General features: G+C 43.0%; 1 protein-coding gene across 3 annotated transcripts in view; it reads left to right on the top strand.

Moving 5' to 3' along the window:
- LOC136858688 (uncharacterized) overlaps window positions 1-17,076 on the top strand; it is a 748,600-nt gene that overhangs the window by 411,779 nt on the left and 319,745 nt on the right. Inside the window, exon 1 of one of the 3 annotated variants that reach the window (XM_067138420.2) lies at window positions 14,823-15,056. The exons of the other annotated variants lie outside the window; for them this stretch is intronic. The gene's annotated coding sequence lies outside the window, so the exon portion shown is untranslated. Of the gene's footprint in view, window positions 1-14,822; window positions 15,057-17,076 lie in introns of those variants that run through there. 3 annotated transcript variants of the gene reach the window in all.

The raw sequence follows: 17,076 nt of genomic DNA, 5'->3' as shown, positions 1-17,076 counted from the left end.
AGCCCAAGCTGCCAGGGTGATAACCCCTGGAGACTCCACTTTCAGTCATCTCTTAAGACAGGAAGGGGATACCATGGATGTATTCTGCCATTCCCATCTACAGGAGGTTAACGATATTACGTCATATGAGCCAAGAATCGGGGCACATTGTACTGCTTGATAGTGGGTTAGACATCTGTAGCTTGTTCTGAAGGGATGCTGGAGTCTATAGCTAGGCCTACTCATCTTGAGCAGAATTTTTGAAAGAAGTGAGCGTGGAGCACACTTTTGGCAGCAGTTGCCAGGCTTACACTAAACACTTCGCATACAAATATGTTGTCAGCAGCGGGGAAATCCTTGTGGATGTGCTTGGAACAGACAGGCGTTGGTGGCTTGGAGGAGTGCTCGCCGAGCGTAGGCACGGGTCCGTGGGTTCATACACCGTCCATGTGCCTATGATTAGTCACATGCCTAGAGTGGGATCAATATCCACTTTTTCCTATTACAGTGATATCACGGAGCGTGTTTACTTTAAAATTCTACTGCAGTTCTGGTTAGTGTATTGGTCCCCCTGTGGGTGTGGGCAGTAGAATAACACCCACGGTATCCCCTGCCCAGGGGCTCTCAGCCTGGGAGTGTGGGTTATCGACCACGCCGCCCTTAGCTGAGTCCTGGCATTACTTTCACTTACTTGTGCCAGGCTCCTCACTTTCATCTGTCCTATCCGACCTCCCTTGGTTAACTCTTGTCCTTTTCCGACCCCGACGGTGTTAGGTTTGCGAGGGCTAGGGAGTCTTTCATTTTCACGCCCTTCGCGGCCCTCGTCTTCCTTTGACCGATACCTTTATTTTTCGAAGAGTCAGACCCCTTCCATTTTTTCTCTCTGATTTGTTATATAGTGGATGGTTGTACTTCCTCTTAAAACCGTAATCACCACCAATCACCTTAGTGTATTAGTAAGACAGTGTATCTTCCCATTTCTGCAGCGTTCTATTCTGGGCCACCACTCGAATATTCTGCGACGGATTTTCTCCACTAATGTGAGAAATGTTTCGGCTGGATATTAGGCTATTTGTAAACATTCAGCCACGTAATAATTAAAATATAATTTACTAATATATATCCCATAAATACTTCTTTGATGTATGTTAATTAGTTCAACAAAGTTAGCATTGTAAGGTACTTCCCAGACCAACTGTCGACCAAAATATTACGAACATTCAAGTTTGGAGGTTGTTCATGAAATAACCAATAAGCCTATAGAAAGTTCTGTAACACCACCGTTTTCCTCGTCCCATTTCACACAATGTCAGATAGGTTTGGAATTATAAATTCATATATTTTGTCGCAGGTGGAACGCAGAAAGTGTCCATTTTAAAACGTGTTTCAGCCCGTACGTCAATTTTAAGTAATTGTTCTCAAAGTCCCGTTATCTGATCGAATCGAAATTTTCACAATATACATTGGAATGTTTTATATATATTTTTATACGTTTCAGAATTTTATGGTTTCAAGGAAAAACTGTTGTCAATTTTGTAAGGTAACTTTGTCTCGGCTCATGGTGGTTGGAAAATTGCGTTTTTGGTCGCGTTGCAATCTTTACGTTATGCTGTATGCTTGTGGAATACGTAAATGAATTCACTTTTTATATATTGTTTATACTGTATTTATAGAATGATATGACTCAGTAGCTGTCCTCTACAGGGAAAGCCGTGCGACATGCAGCGATAGCCAATCACATTTTTGTCGACTGTAGGTGATACAGTCCAGGATACCTTCTCACGAATATCCGTATTACTACAGGTCATCCCATGTTATAATAATAATGATTTCGCGTGGCTATTTCTAGCCAGATGCAGCCCTTGTAAGATAGACCCTCCGATGAGTGTGGACGGCATTTGCCATTTGTAGGTAACTGCGTGTTATTCTGGTGGAGGATTGTGTTATGTGTGGTGTGTGAGTTGCAGGGATGTTGGGGACAGCACGAACACCCAGTCCCCGAGCCAAGGGAATTAACCATTTAAGGTTAAAATCTCCGACCGAGCCGGGAATTGAACCCGAGACCTACTGGACCAAAGGCCAGCACGCTAACCATTTAGCCACGGAGCCGGGCATTCCATGTTAATGGAAACGATATTGCTCTTACGACAACAAGGTTGTCATATTGAACGGTTCTGCTCGTTACCATCACGGGAAAATTGCGGCACATATGTTGGTGAAACTCTGTATTTAATTTCAAGATAAAAGGGAGAAGAAACTAACCGGAAATTATTTTTACGTATGTAAGGGAATGGTGGGTTTAGAGAAAACTCATTTTGGTTTGCACAGCGATACGAGGAAAAGGTGGAACATACATTTGTGAAACTCACTACGTAAGTTCAAGATAAGGAAGAACCTAAGCTGCACATTATGTTTATTAACTCAAGGGGATGGGGGGTTTATTGGGAGCTCATTTTGGTTTTCAAAGCAATGCGGAAAAACAGTGGCACGTGTATTTGTGAAACTCAACAGTTAAGTTCACTATAAAAGCGGGACGACACTAAGCTGACAATTATTTTTATTACCTCCGGGGGACGGGGATTTTAATGGGGACTCATGTTGGTTTTCACAGCTATACGGGAGAACAGTGGCAAAAATAAAATGCGCTTAAGAAAATCCAGCTAAATAACAAAACTAAGATCACATAAGTCCGCCGCTGTGGTGTAGTGGTTAGTGTGATTAGCTGCCGGGGTTCGATTCCCGGCTCTGCCACGAAATTTGAAAAGTGGTACGAGGGCTGGAACGGAGTCCACTCAGCCTCGGGAGGTCAATTGGGTAGAGGTGGTTCGATTCCCACCTCAGCCATCCTCGAAGTGGTTTTTCGTGGTTTCCCACTTCTCCTCCAGGCAAATGCCGGGATGGTACATAATTTAAGGCCACGGCCGCTTCCTTCCCTCTTCCTTGTCTATCCCTTCCAATCTTCCCATCCCCCTGCAAGGCCCCTGTTCAGTATAGCAGATGGGGCCGCCTAGGCGAGGAACTGTTCATCCTCCCCAGTTGTATCCCCCGGCCCAGAGTCTGAAGCTCCAGGACACTGCCCTTGAGGCGGTAGAGGTGGGATCCCTCGCTAAGTCCGAGGGAAAAACCGACCCTGGAGGGTAAACAGATAAGAAGAAGAAGAACAGATAAGTCACAGTGAATTCCTGTATCGGTACAAAGCCCTGCCGTGATGTATCACTGCATACCACAGTTCAAAATCTTCAGTAACAACGTCTGTACTGTAGAAGAAAATTACAGGCCATGAAGGCCCTTGGAGGAATGTAAGGTAAAGGCTTCCACCATTGTTAACCTTGGCACGTGATGGGGTGAAGTGGTTAGCTCTACGCCCGGCCGCCTTTGCCCCCAGGAATTAACCTGGTACTCATTTTTGGTATAGGCTGAGCGAACCTCAGGACCATATGCACCTCCGGAAGTGGAAATCTCGTGTCTTAAATTTTACGACTTCCTGACGGCGATTCGAACCCACGTACGTCCGGGCGAACCGAGCACGCTTTTACCGCCTCGGTCAGGCAGCCCCTCTTCGTTACCTGCATGCACCAGAGTATTTTTTCTTTCTTTTCTCTGTAGATCTTTTGCCACTGCGTGTAAGTGGAATTGCGGAAGTGTAAAGTGTTCAATGTGAGGCAAGGAATGTTACGGACGACACAAACACCCAGGCCAGGGATATTAATTATTTACAATTAAAAGCCCCCTGAACCGGCCGAGAATCGAACCCGGGGCCGGGTGACAGGCGGACGCGTTGCCCTCTACACCGCGGGGCCGGACATGCATCAGAGTAACTCAGAAGGAAAATGAAGGAAGGCAACAAAGCGATGGCTGTTCCCGTCATTGTGCTTCTTCCCTGCGAAAGTACTGTATTTATGAAATAGCGAATGTCAAGTAGTTATTTTAGTAACTGGCGGGCAAAACATGCCTCATCCTTTTTCTTTCTTTCTTTCTTTCTTTCTTTCATGATACAATGTAAAGTGCATTGTGAGGGGGTGTGTTCACTCCTTGTAGGCCCATATGAGCAGTAGCAGTATCTATAGCTACAGTATTTTCTCTGTTTTTACCTTCTTTACATTTCCTTCCCAACATTCTCCCAAAATGATTTCGTAGTTCTAATTTGTTCTTGTTTTTATTTATCTCTAACTACAGTTTGTGGTTTTCGGAGCCGCCGAAAGTTTGTCATGAAGGAGTCCTTTTACGTGTCCAGTAAACGTACCGACACGAAGGCTGACGTATTTGGACACCTTCAAATAAAACCGGAATGAGTCAGGATCGAACCTGCCAAGTTGGGTTCAGAAGGGCAGCGCTCTACTGTCTGAGCAACTCAGCCCGGCTTTCGTAGTTCTGCTGTTCTCCCTGGTTTCTTCCATTCGCCGTTTAATAGCTTAACAAGAGTATAAACTTCAGGTTCATCTTTATATGGTTTTCTCAGATTAGTAAAGTAATGAATAGCTTTTGTCCGCTTTTCCTCCGGAAGTGAAGAAATATATTGCAAACGTTTTTGGCGCTGATGTAAGCACAAAAAATGATTCTACATTCAAAGAATTTTGGAGAGGAAGTAAGGAAAAGTTTACATATATATCTCTTTCTTCCTGCTTCACTCACTCCCGAAGAGATATAATAGATCGGAAATTGCATATTTCTTTAGATACAGCCAAACTAATACTTGAGAAGATTTGAAAGTTTCTGAAAAATGTAATAATGTCGAATAACACCGTTATTAATCGTCTTACACTAAAAACGTACAAAACACGAAATGTCGCAAAGTAGGCTACATGTTCCACAACTTTCATTTATGTACCTGCTAGTAGGCACAGGTTTCTGATACAGATAACCTTAACTGAGAAATTTGACGTTTCCTTTTTTACCCTTTCATACTCCTACGTCACTGTATATTTAATAAAATGACATATAGCCCCCAGGGCACAATCCAGTTGTCCCTAAACTTAAGAACCGTGTTTTGAGCAATTATGTTAAACCGTTTTCGTGTGATAGTTGATTTTATAATGGTTTATTTCGTTACAAACAAACGCAAAAATTGAACTGAACCTATCTTTCACTTTTGTATACTTAATCAGAGATGGACACGAAGTATGAAGCAACAATTTGAGTTTTATTTAACTTAGATTAAGGATGCGATTTAGAGATATGATACATCCACAATATTGTGTGGTTGACACGTGAAAATATTCCAGAAACACATATTATCTTGTATAGCCGAGGTTTTCAAGCTCTAATAGGTTAGAATGCGAACTTATTTAAGCGAGTAGGATTTTTTTTTTAGTCCGCACTACGATTCTGTTGTGATATTAGGGACATAGCCCCAGGCGAGTTGGCCATGTAGTTAGGGGCGCGCAGCTATGAGCATGCTTCCGGGAGATAGTGGGTTCGAACCCAAATGTTCGCAGCCTAGAAGATGGTTTTCCGTGGTTTCCCATTTTCACACTGGCCGCAGGGGCTCTGAACTTCGGAGCGTGGGTTGGCGACCACGGCGCCCTTAGCTGAGTCCTGGCATTGCTCCCACTTACTTGTGCCAGGCTCTTCACTTTCATCTATACTATCCGACCTCTCTTGATCAACTCTTGTTCTTTTCCGACCTCGACGGTATTAGGTTCCTGAGGCCTAGGGAGTCTTTCATTTTCACGCCCTTAGTGGCCCTTGTCTTCCTTTGGCCGATATCTTCATTTTTCGAAGTGTCGGATCCCTTCAATTTTTTCCCTCAGGTTAGTGTTATATAGAGGATGGTTGCCTACTTGTACTTCCTCTTAAAACAATAACCACCACCACCTCCCATTTTCACACCAGACAAATGCTGGGGCTGTGCCATAATTAAGGCCACGTCCGCTTCCTTTCCACTCCCAGCCCTTTCGTATCCCATCGTTGCCATAAGAAATGTCTGTGTCGATGCGACGTAAAACAAAATTCAAGAGATACACCTTATTAGGACCCCTAGAATTTATGCAGCTCGCCTACATTTATTATTTACAGAAATATGGAAAGTCAATTTGAAGCTGAGTTGGGAGATTAGTTTGGTTTCAGAAGAAATTTAGGAACTAGTGAAGCAATCCTGATCTTAGAGGATCGATTTAAGAAAGACAAGCCCACGTATATGGTGTTTGTAGATCAAGGAAAGACATTCGACATTGTTGATTGGACGAAGTTTTTTGAGATACAGAAGGTGATCAGAATCATATACGGAGAACGAATTATCTGCAATATGTACAAAAATCAGTCTGCAGTGATAAGAATCAAAGGCTATGGAAAAGAAGCAACAATCCAGAAAGGAATGAGGCTCGGCTTCAGCTTGTCTCATCTTCTTTTCACTGTTTATACAGAACAGGCGGCAAAGGAAATCAAAGAGGAATCTGGAAAGGGAATCACAGTCCAAGGAAAGGAAATCACAACTCTGAGATTTACCGATGATATTATTTTATCTGAGTCTGCTGAGTGCGGTAAATGAAGTCACATGCTGCAGGATGTAATTAGATTAGGAATCGAAGTCTTAAAGGAAGTAGATTAATATCCTTTCTTGGGTAGTAGAATAACTAATCATTGCAGAAATAAAGAGGACATGAAATACAGGCTAGCAAAAGTAAGAAAGGCCTTCCTTCAGAAAAGAAATGTGCTCGCTTCGAACTTTCATATAGGAATTAGAAAGACGTTGTAGAAGACTTTCGTCTGGAAAGCGGCATTGTATGGAAGTGAAACATGAACATTAACTGGCTCAGAAAGAAAGAGAATAAAAACTTTTGACATGCGGTGTTACAGAAGAATGCTGAAGGTGAGATGGGTGGATCGAATCACGAATGAAGAGATACTGAACGAATTGGTGAGAGGAAAACGATATGGCTAAATTTGACGAGGAAAAGAGACTGAATGATAGGATACATCTGAAGACACCCAGGACAGATTCAGTTATTTTTTGAGGGAAGTGTAGATGGTAAAAACGGTAGACTAAGGTATGGATGTGACCAAACAAATTGGAGTAGATGTAGGATGGCCGGGCTGAGTGCCTCAGACGGTTGAAGCGTTGGCCTTCTGACCTCAACTTGGCAGGTTCGATCCTGGCTCAGTCCGATGGTGTTTGAAGGTGCTCGAATGCGTCAGCCTCTTCCGGTAGATTGGCACGTAAAATAACTCCTGCGGGACGAAATTCCCACACCTTGGCGTCTCCGAAAACCGTAAAATTAGTTAGTGAGACGTAAAGCAAAATAACATTATTAATAGATGTAGGATGTTTTAGTTATGTAGAAGTGAAAAGGTTAGCAGAGGATAAGATGGCATGGAGAGCTGCATGGACTGGTGACCAAAACAATAATCCCTACATAACTGGAGAGCGAGCTAGAGGCCACTTGTTGTGACCGCGCGAGTTGGCCATGCGGTTAGGGGCGCGCAGCTGTGAGCTTGCATCCGGGAAATAGTGGGTTCGAATCCCACAGTCAGCAACCCTGAAGATGGTTTTCCGTGGTTTCCCATTTTTACACCAGGCAAATGCTGGGGCTGTACCTTAATTAAGGCCTCTCCTATCCCATCGTCGCCATAAGACCTATCTGTCGGTGCGACGTAAAGCAAATAATAATAATAATAATAATAATAATAATAATAATAATAATAATAATAATAATAATAATAATAATAATAATAATAGACGCAAATTGTTGTAAGCCAAGAATACGTTCCAACTATTAGAGCATAAAAATGTGGGCTCTAGATCTGTCACTTGGTTGCCGTTACGTAATTCCTTCTGCACGCTTATGCTTCGTCACGAGTGCAAGTCCCCGATATGTATGGAGAGTGGGCTAATGGAGTACACTTTCCATAGCACACATCTCTGTCAGGAACACCTCTCTCTTTGTTAATTCCCAGCGACGTTTCCCATGGCCGGAAATGAAAATATTCTTTACGATATTGCCCTCAGTTAAGATAATTAGCTTTAACTTTCAACTGTTCTCTTTTTCTTTTGTTGTACCAGTCATTATTATTGCAATTAAAGCTAATGCCTTATTCAGACCTAGAGGTCAATCGGTGTTTTCACTGAGCAGGAATTTACTCCTGCTAGGGCACCCACTTTCTTTCCATCTACCTCCACCCGTCCACTTCGTTACCACGACATATGTTATTTAACTACCGGGGGAGTTGGCCGTGCGGTTAGGGGCACGCAGCTGTGAGCTTGCATCCGGGAGATAGTGAGTTCCAGTCCCACTGTCGGCAGCCTTGAAGATGTTTTTCCGCGGTTTCCCATGTTCATTCCAGGTAAATGCCGGGGCTGTACCTCAGGCCACGCCGCTTCCTTCCCACTCCTAGGCATTTCTTATCCCATTGTCGCCATAAGATCTATGTCGATGTGACGTAAAACAAATTCTAAAACAGATTCTGTTATTTAACTTCAGAAATCGAGATGGCCCAGTTAGAATTTAATGTTCTTCTATAACCTTTCGTTAATTCTACGAAGTTGTTTTCTAAGAAAAACAAATACTAGGTGTTTCTAATTATGTTTATACTAGCTTTTATTTGTAACTCCGGCCACGTTCACCAGGTTTTGTGAATCCAACGAATTGCCCTTGAGTTTCGTAAAGAAGTCACTAATTGAAACACAATGGTGTACCATTTTTAGGTAGCGTTAAGATGAGCCTCAAGAGTGCTCTTCCTGTACCCAGCGCAGGGTTTCTGCTGTTAAAAGATAAAATATCTACTGTGAGCGGCCGCAGCTCTTATTTTTGGGAGCGTGGGTTGATGACCACGGGGCTCTTAGCTGAGTCCTGGCATTGCTTTCACTTGTGACAGGCTTCTCGCCTTCGTCTTTCATATCCGACCTCATTTGGTCAACTCTGGTTGTTTTCTGACCTCTAGTTTCCCGAGACCTAGGGAGTCTTTCATTTTCACGCCTTTCTTGGCCGATATCTTCATTTTGGGTATGTCGGACCCCTTTCATTTTCCCCCCTCTAACTAAACATACATACAATTAGTGTTATAGAGGATAGGTGCCCAGTTTTACTTCCTCTTAAAAATGTACCTTAGGCCACGGCCGCTTCCTTCCCACTCCTAGGCCTTTCCTATCCCATCGTTGCCATAAGATCTATGACGGTGTGACGTAAAACAAATTCTAAAACATATTGTGTTATTTAACTTATGGACGACTTTTTAAAGATACAGTTGATATGTGATCCCGCGGACATTTCTTGCTCAATATCTTTATCGTTTTTAGGCAGCGTAAGTCGAGAAAATGTTCGCGTGGTGTCATTTTCTGAATTATGTCGCATAAACAGTTACTTCTCAGCTTCCTTTCATTACAGCTCAATAGTTAACACACGGAAACCTTCACTGGAAGATTCCTTGGGCAACAACGAAAACCGTATAACTGTCTATCGTCCGTACATATATACAGACAGACAGACAGACAGACAGACAGACAGACAGACAGACAGACAGACAGACAGACAGATGCGAGTTTTATATCCGTAAGTAGAGAAGACTCTTTTTTTTTCGTAGATTGTTGGTGTATTTTCATCTTTGATATCCTTGCTTCGTACTCATTGGTATGAGAACTGTTGATTATGTTAAAATCTGGTGTTGTTAAGACCATTTGGGGACTGCATGGGGGTATTAAGAACTCTTACTTCTCACGGTATGCACACTGCAGATGCAATTATCATGATTGGTGTCGCTTTTGTTCTTATTGTAAGAAACAGTCGCCGAAGTCCTTTCTCTGTGAGCTTGATGAAGGTCAAGAAGATATTGTTAGTTTGTTCAGCATAATGAACTAGGCCATTTCCCTAGCTTTTGAGTTGATAATATGTGTGACTAACTCTAGTTCATGTTTTTTCTCATGTAATCAGGATACAGTATTTAAAATCTGATGATAAAACTGATAGACCAAATACACTTTCAAATGAACCGAGTGAGTTGGCTAGGCAGTTTACGTCGTGTAGCTGTGAGTTTGCTTTAGGGAGGTCGTGGTTCGAACCCCACTGTCAGCAGCCCTGAATATGTTTTTCCATGGTTTCCGATTTTCATACGAGGCAAATAATGTGACTGTACCTTAATTAAGGTCGCGGTGGATTCCTCCCATTCCTTGCCGTGACCTGTCCCATCGTCGCCATACTGCCTTCCCGTGTCTGTGCGACGTAAAGCAGTTAACAACAACTAAACAAAACAAGTTAACGTGATGCTTTATTTATCGTACGTCTTTTGGTATCGGGAGTGTCCGAAGGCATGTCCGGTTCACCTGCTGCAGCTCTTTCTGTTTGATGCCCGTGGTCTAGCTATGAGATGATGGCAATGAGGTAGGGAGAGAGTGAAACTAGGTGTCGGTCTACTCCTGTCGAATAACATCTAGGTGTCTGCTCAAGATTTGAAGTCCACATCCAACGGACGACACCATCAACAGCGTCATATGCCCTCACTGCATGTGAACACTGCTGAGAGGTTTGGAATTGAATCCGGGCTTTTTGGCACAGAGTCTAGTGATGAGAAATTGTATACCACCTCGCCTCCTAACCTGCCGCTCAACATTCTAATGACAGTTTTCTCTACCAACGAGACTAGAACTAGCTAACTACAGTGTCAGACCATAACGATTTGACTCCTTAACGATCATGACCACCTACTTTAGTAAGCCGTCTGCTTTTCACTTACTGTATTTGATGATATTTGGACTTCGTCGCAATGGCGCAAGACTAGCATTGCTAATAATGACACTGAGGCAACTGAAGGAGTGCATTACTTTTTACCTGGACTGGTTTTCTTGGTTGATTTGTCCGTGACCGGAGCCTATGTGACTTCCAAATGACGGTGGTTACTGTTTTAAGAAAAAATTGAAATTTGTTGCAATAGCGCAAGACTAGCACTGGTCAGCACTGTCTTAAGAAGACTGCGATTCGGTCGTACACGGGCCACTACGGAGAGGGAAGACCGCCGTATTCGCTGCATGGCTGTGGTGGATCGTATCGCATCTGCAGCAGCAATTAGAGCTTCAGTTAATACCAGAGTGACACAGCGAACTGAAACAAGTCGATTGCTTGAGAGACAGCTCTGAGCCAGACGCCCTGAAGCGTCCATGCTACTAACTCCGAATCACTGCCACCTGCAACAATACAATCAATCAATCAATACTGATCTGCATTTAGGACAGTCGCCCAGGTGGCAGATTCCCTATCTGTTGTTTTCCTAGTCTTATGATTTCAAAGAAATTGGAAATTTATTGAACATCCCCCTTGGTAAGTTATTCCAATCACTAACTCCTCTTCCTATAAACGAATATTTGCCCCTATTTGTCCTCTTGAATTCCAACTTTATCTTCATATTGTGATCTTTTCTACTTTTTAAGACGCCACTCAAACTTATTCGTCTACTAATGTCATTCCACGCCATCTCTCCGCCGACAGCTCGGAACATACCACTCAGTCGAGCAGCTAGTCTCCTTTCTCCCAATTCTTCTCAGCCCAAACTTTGCAACATTTTTGTAACGCTACTCTTTTGTCGGAAGTCACCCAAAAGCAAATCAAGCTGCTTTTCTTTGGATTTTTTCCAGTTCTTGAATCAAGTAATCCTCATGAGGGTCCCATACACTGGAACCATACTCTAGTTGGGGTCTTACCAGAGATTTATATACCCTCTCCTTTACATCCTTACAACGCCTAAACACCCTCATAACCGTGTGCAGAGATCTGTAAGCTTTATTTACAATCCCATTTATGTGATTACCCCAATGAAGATCTTTCCTTATATTAACACCTAGATACTTACAGTGATCCCCAAAAGGAACTTTCACCCCATCGACGCAGTAATTAAACCTGAGATGACTTCTTCTATTAGTGAAACTCACAACCTGACTTCTGACCCCGTTTATCATTGCCTACTGTCCATCTCAGAACACTATCAAGGTCATGTTGCAGTTGCTCACAATCTTGTGACTTATTTATTACTGTATACAGAATATCATCATCCGCAAAAAGCTTTACCTCTGATTCCACTTCTTTACTCATATCATTTATAAGAAAACATAAAGGTCCAATGATACTGCCTTGAGGAATTCCCTTCTGTACAGGGTCAGATAAAGCTTCGCCTAGTCTAATTCTCTGAGATTTATTTTCTAGAAACATAGCCACCCATTCAGTCACTCTTTTGTCAAGTCCAATTGCTCTCATTTTTGCCAGTAGTCTCCCATGATCCACCCTATGAAATGCTTTAGACAGGTCAATCGCGATGCAACTTTAGTGTTTTCAATGTAGATCTCATTTTAGGGCGGAGTGGAGATCTGTTGTGTTCTCAGATGAGCGCCGTTTCTGCCTTGGTGCCAGTGAAGGCCATAGGTTGGTAAGGAGGAAGCCAACTGAGCGCTTGGAGTCAAGCTGTCTGCAGCGTCGACACACTAGACCTACAGTAGTAAATACTTACGGTCTGGGGAGCAATTTTCTTTGACAGCAGGGGCACTCTCGTCGTTGTCCCAAGAAGCTTGACCGCGGATTTGACCGGTATTTGAACCGGTTGTGCTGCCATTCAACGGGGTGTTTTTTCAAAAGTATAACGCTCGTCCTCATGCCGCTGCTGTCACCCAGCGTACTGTACAGAGTGTAGATCAGGCCTTGGCCTTCGAGATCACCAGATCTTTAGTCCACTGTGCGCGTATGGCACATTGTGGAAATAACAAATCCAGTGTTATTCAATGCCAGCATTAACCGTTGCTGATTTGACTGCGCGAGTGCTACAGGCATTGAACTTCATCCCACAAAATGATATACAGCGCCTGTTCGACACAATGCATGTACGTTTGCATGTTTTCATTCAAAATCGTGGCGACTACTGCGGCTGTTAATGTAGATATATCGCATGGCTTCTCGCGCGTACCTGAACCTGTGACCTTTACACTGAAATCAAATGAACATATTACGTAGACAATTGCTTAGCCTAGATTGCATTCCTCTAATCTGTCACTTTTGTGTTAGGATTTCTTTCGTCAGTGTATCTAAACGAGAGGAATATGATCATTGTTGTTCGTTTCCTTGCTCCTTCACGGGATAACGAAGGTCCTCCTCATTAAAGGCCCATTCCCGTAAGATAATTTATCCCAAGATATACTGCGCTTAAGAAAACTAGGAGTGCTGTCCCATTTATATATCGTGAAGATTGATTCGTTCTTAGCGCATTTCTTGCGTGATAAAATAACAGAAAAAACTTGAAAGTAAAATTTGATATTTGTTATTCAGTCGAGCTCTACAATAGAACGAATTCTCTTATTTACGGGCAATGAAGGAACGTAGCAGTGTGTCCGTATCTGGGAGGTGTTCTTCAATTGGAGGAAGGTTGTCTAATCTAACTGTAAATTCATAGCACGCGTTAGGCCTTAACCTCCAAGCGATCACTGCTCAGCCCGAAGCCCTGCAGATTATGAGGTGTCGTGTGGTCGTCACGACGAATCGTCCCGTCCGTTATTCTTGGTTTTCTAGACAGGGCCGCTCTCTCACCGTCAGATAGCTCCTCAATTGTAATCACGTAGGTTAAGTGGGCCTCGAACTAGCCCTCACATCCAGGTGAAATTCTCTGACCTTGCAGGGAATCGAACCCGGGATGTCCGGCTAAGAAGCAGCGACGCTACCTCTGCACCGCGGAGCCGGCAATAACTGTCGGTACAGTCACACATATTTTCAGTTTCAGAAACGTCAACAACGTTAGTACCCATGGTACTTCTCAGCCCTCAGTTTATAAACACCTGCAAGTCATCATTTGTATAAAAGATCGTAAAATCGAAGAAGAAATCGCCCCTGATATACAACATTTTGAAATATATGCTATTAGACGATCTATGTGTGAATTGAAATGAAATGGCGTATGGCTTTTAGTGCCGGGAGTGTCCGAGGACAAGTTCGGCTCGCCAGGTGCAGGTCTTTCGAATTGACGCCCGTAGGCGAACTGCGCGTCGTGATGAGTATGAAATGATGATGAAGACGACACATACACCCAGCCCCCGTGCCAGCGAAATTAACCAATTAAAGTTAAAATTCCCATCCCTGCCGGGAATCGAACCCGGGACCCCCGTGATCAAAGGCCAGCACGCTAACCATTTAGCCATGGAGCAGGACTACGTGTGAATTGAGAGACTGTATCTATGCACTTCACGTAATACCGCATCGTCTTCCAGGAAGACGGTCCGCTGTTCTAGGTTTAATGATGCTGTTGTGGGAATGGTGAACACCGGTGCTACTGCCATAAACTCACAATCCTGAAAAGCAATTCGCAACACTTTCTTCGCTGCATCTTTTCTTACAGACAGGAGTCTGACATAATATGGATACGGTTCGTGTGATTGCTTAATTTTGTCTGCTGGTTGTTGTTCATTGTTACTACAATAGAGCTTCTATTGGCTTACTGCAGTGGATTATTTTCCTTTATAAAAGAAAAGTTAAGTTGTATATTATAACTGATAGTTGACGGATCAGTTACTTTCTTCTATTCTTCTTTCTCGATTTTAACTTAAATGATGCTAGAATTTATTATTGAAGTCTTCTGTAATGACTCTTCCTCTCGCTGGGAAGTAAATTAATCATATATCATTAAAAATGCTCCCCTCGTTGTGTTTTCTTTTTCCCATCAATTACGACCGGACAGGTAGTTGTGTCAGGTGCAGGTTTGGTTCACGCGGCTTTCGTTTGTAGCGCTAGCGTCCAACTCAACACAGGGAGCAAGAGAGAGAACGTTGACAGTTGCCAACGTGCAAGCGTGAATGGCGGTTGATACGTGTGGTGAAACAGTGAAAAACAACGTGTTTGCTGTTCCGAGTGATTCTACTTTCCTCTAGTCAAGGAATAATTATTTCTGGACTGCTATTTCTCGACAAGTGCAGTGAATGAACTCATTAATAAGGATGTATGAGAGTGTTCTGTGAATAGAAAGATTCCGCGGTGAGAATCTTCATTTTATATCAAGCTAAGTTGGATTCCGAACACATTGAGATCAGAAAGCCCGCACTGCGTGTGACTGTGTTCTAATTGACTTGGTGGAAGCTGGTTGGTTGATTGGATTTGTTGGATTTCAGATACAGTTTCATCTGTTAGGTAAGTTCCCAAGACACAAGTTTGCACTATTTACATAGCCTTCGTTTGTTGCTTGCTACGATTGACAGTTAAATAATGTCGTTATCGCTCAGTGGTGGTGGTGATTATTGTTTTAAGAGGAAGTACAACTAGGCAACCATCCTCCGTTATCGCTCATACACCATTCTACTGTCGTACATATTTTGTGATAAATGTTAGTTCCTAAGAACACGTCCTGCGGAGGAATGTAATTTTTTTTTTTTTTTCGGGCGGAGATATTTCCTTGTTAGCCTTTGATAATTATATATAACATTTGACCATTAAACTGAAAAAACTATCATAGCTTCTCTGAAATTGAAACATGTTTTTGTGTCGATTGTTTAGAACCGTTATGTAGTCACTACAGGTGTAGTTTGTCCAGACTCTATTGTTGTGGTTGGATAATAGAATAGGCTCCTTCCTTTGTGTTGATAGTTTTCTACAAAGTTACTCTGATCGCGTTCCGTGTTCCTCAGATACACAGCTCGCTATGTTTTAAATGTAGCCATCCCTCGTATGCTCACAACTTGCGAGACACGTATGACAATAATTACTGGGCCTCTGCAAGGTCTGGTGTTGCTTTTTCCTATTTGTGGTTGTTCCTTTCCAGCCTTCATGATAGAGAGTTCATTTCCGCGTATTTGAGCGTTTTCCTTTTTCTGATATTCTTATTTTTCGAGGAATCGATGAAGCTGAAAGTTTTGTTTTACTTCTTGTAGCAACATTTGCCTGCAGACCGAGAAGCTGCATCCTTTGAGGGATTGAGGTTTGAATCTCGGAGCAAATGGCGACCATCCTCAGTTTGGCTCTTCCATTCTGATGCAAGTCCTGGGTTTGTACCTTTTTGTTTTGTAGAGCGTGTAGTCGGGTGGTGTCGTCACAGGCTACTGATCAAGGCGGCTGCGGTTGAAATCATGGCCAGGGCATATGGGATATTATGAAATGACAAGTTTGGATCCCATGCAAAACTAGGAAGTCCCGTGGTTATGATTATAATATCAAGAGCCACGTAAAATTACAATATTGCTTGCTTTTCAGTCGATAGCCGTTGCTGGCGAGATGTAGAGTTTACAGTGCGCTATGTCTTCTGGTATCTGGCCCTAGGGGTTCTCAACTTGGGGAGTGTGGATTGGCGACCATGGGGCCCTCAGCTGAGTCCTGGCATTGCTTCTACTTACTTGTGCCAGGCTCCTCACTTTCATCTATCATATTCGACCTCCCTTGGTCAACTGTTATTCTTTTCCGACCCCGACAGTATTAGATCACTCGAGTCCTAGGGAGTCTTTCATTTGCACGCCCTTCATTACCCTTGTCTTTCTTTGGCCGATATCTTCATTTTTCGAAATGTTGGATCCCTTCCATTTTTTGTCCCTGATTAGTGTTATACAGATGATGGTTGCCTAGTTGTACTTCCTCTTTAAAAAAAATCACCGCCACCACCTCTTCTGGTATGGGGTAGAATAAATTTGTTACTTTCATTGACCTGTCTCAGTCTCATCCCTGGCTTTGACAATATGAAAGTGACTGAGGTATGAGTGATGGTAGTAATACCATGGCTTATGCAGTCAGTCCCTGTTGTGAATGATGTGAAAATATCGCTCATAGAGTCGGTTGGTGCATGCATTTCAGTGGGCTTGGCAGGCTGATATGTAATAGCAACTTCTGGCTCGGCGAGGAAAGCGACGGGAAACTACCTCACTTCTCATTTCCTTGGTATGCCTCTTCAGTGACGCCTAGACTATCTATAGCAGCTGTTGGCAGAGCTGTGGAGGATCAAATCAACCTTCGGGTTAAATACCCAACATACACACATATAGTACGCGCACTTTTTAGTGATAGATATTTGTACTCGGGTGAGGAGTAAGAAGGGAGCACTGTCGGTTCCGGTAGTACTGCCAACTGAATGGAAATGAAATCTGAATTGAATCGATAATATGATCGATCGATATGAATTTTCTAAACCTTATTATCTTAAGCCAACAACTGTGTCACACACACAATA

The sequence above is a fragment of the Anabrus simplex genome, chromosome 1 (genome assembly GCF_040414725.1).
Source record: "Anabrus simplex isolate iqAnaSimp1 chromosome 1, ASM4041472v1, whole genome shotgun sequence".
Lineage (NCBI taxonomy): Eukaryota > Metazoa > Arthropoda > Insecta > Orthoptera > Tettigoniidae > Anabrus > Anabrus simplex.
Note: the sequence above shows the minus strand (reverse complement) of the source record. Positions and strands in the feature narration are given on the sequence as shown.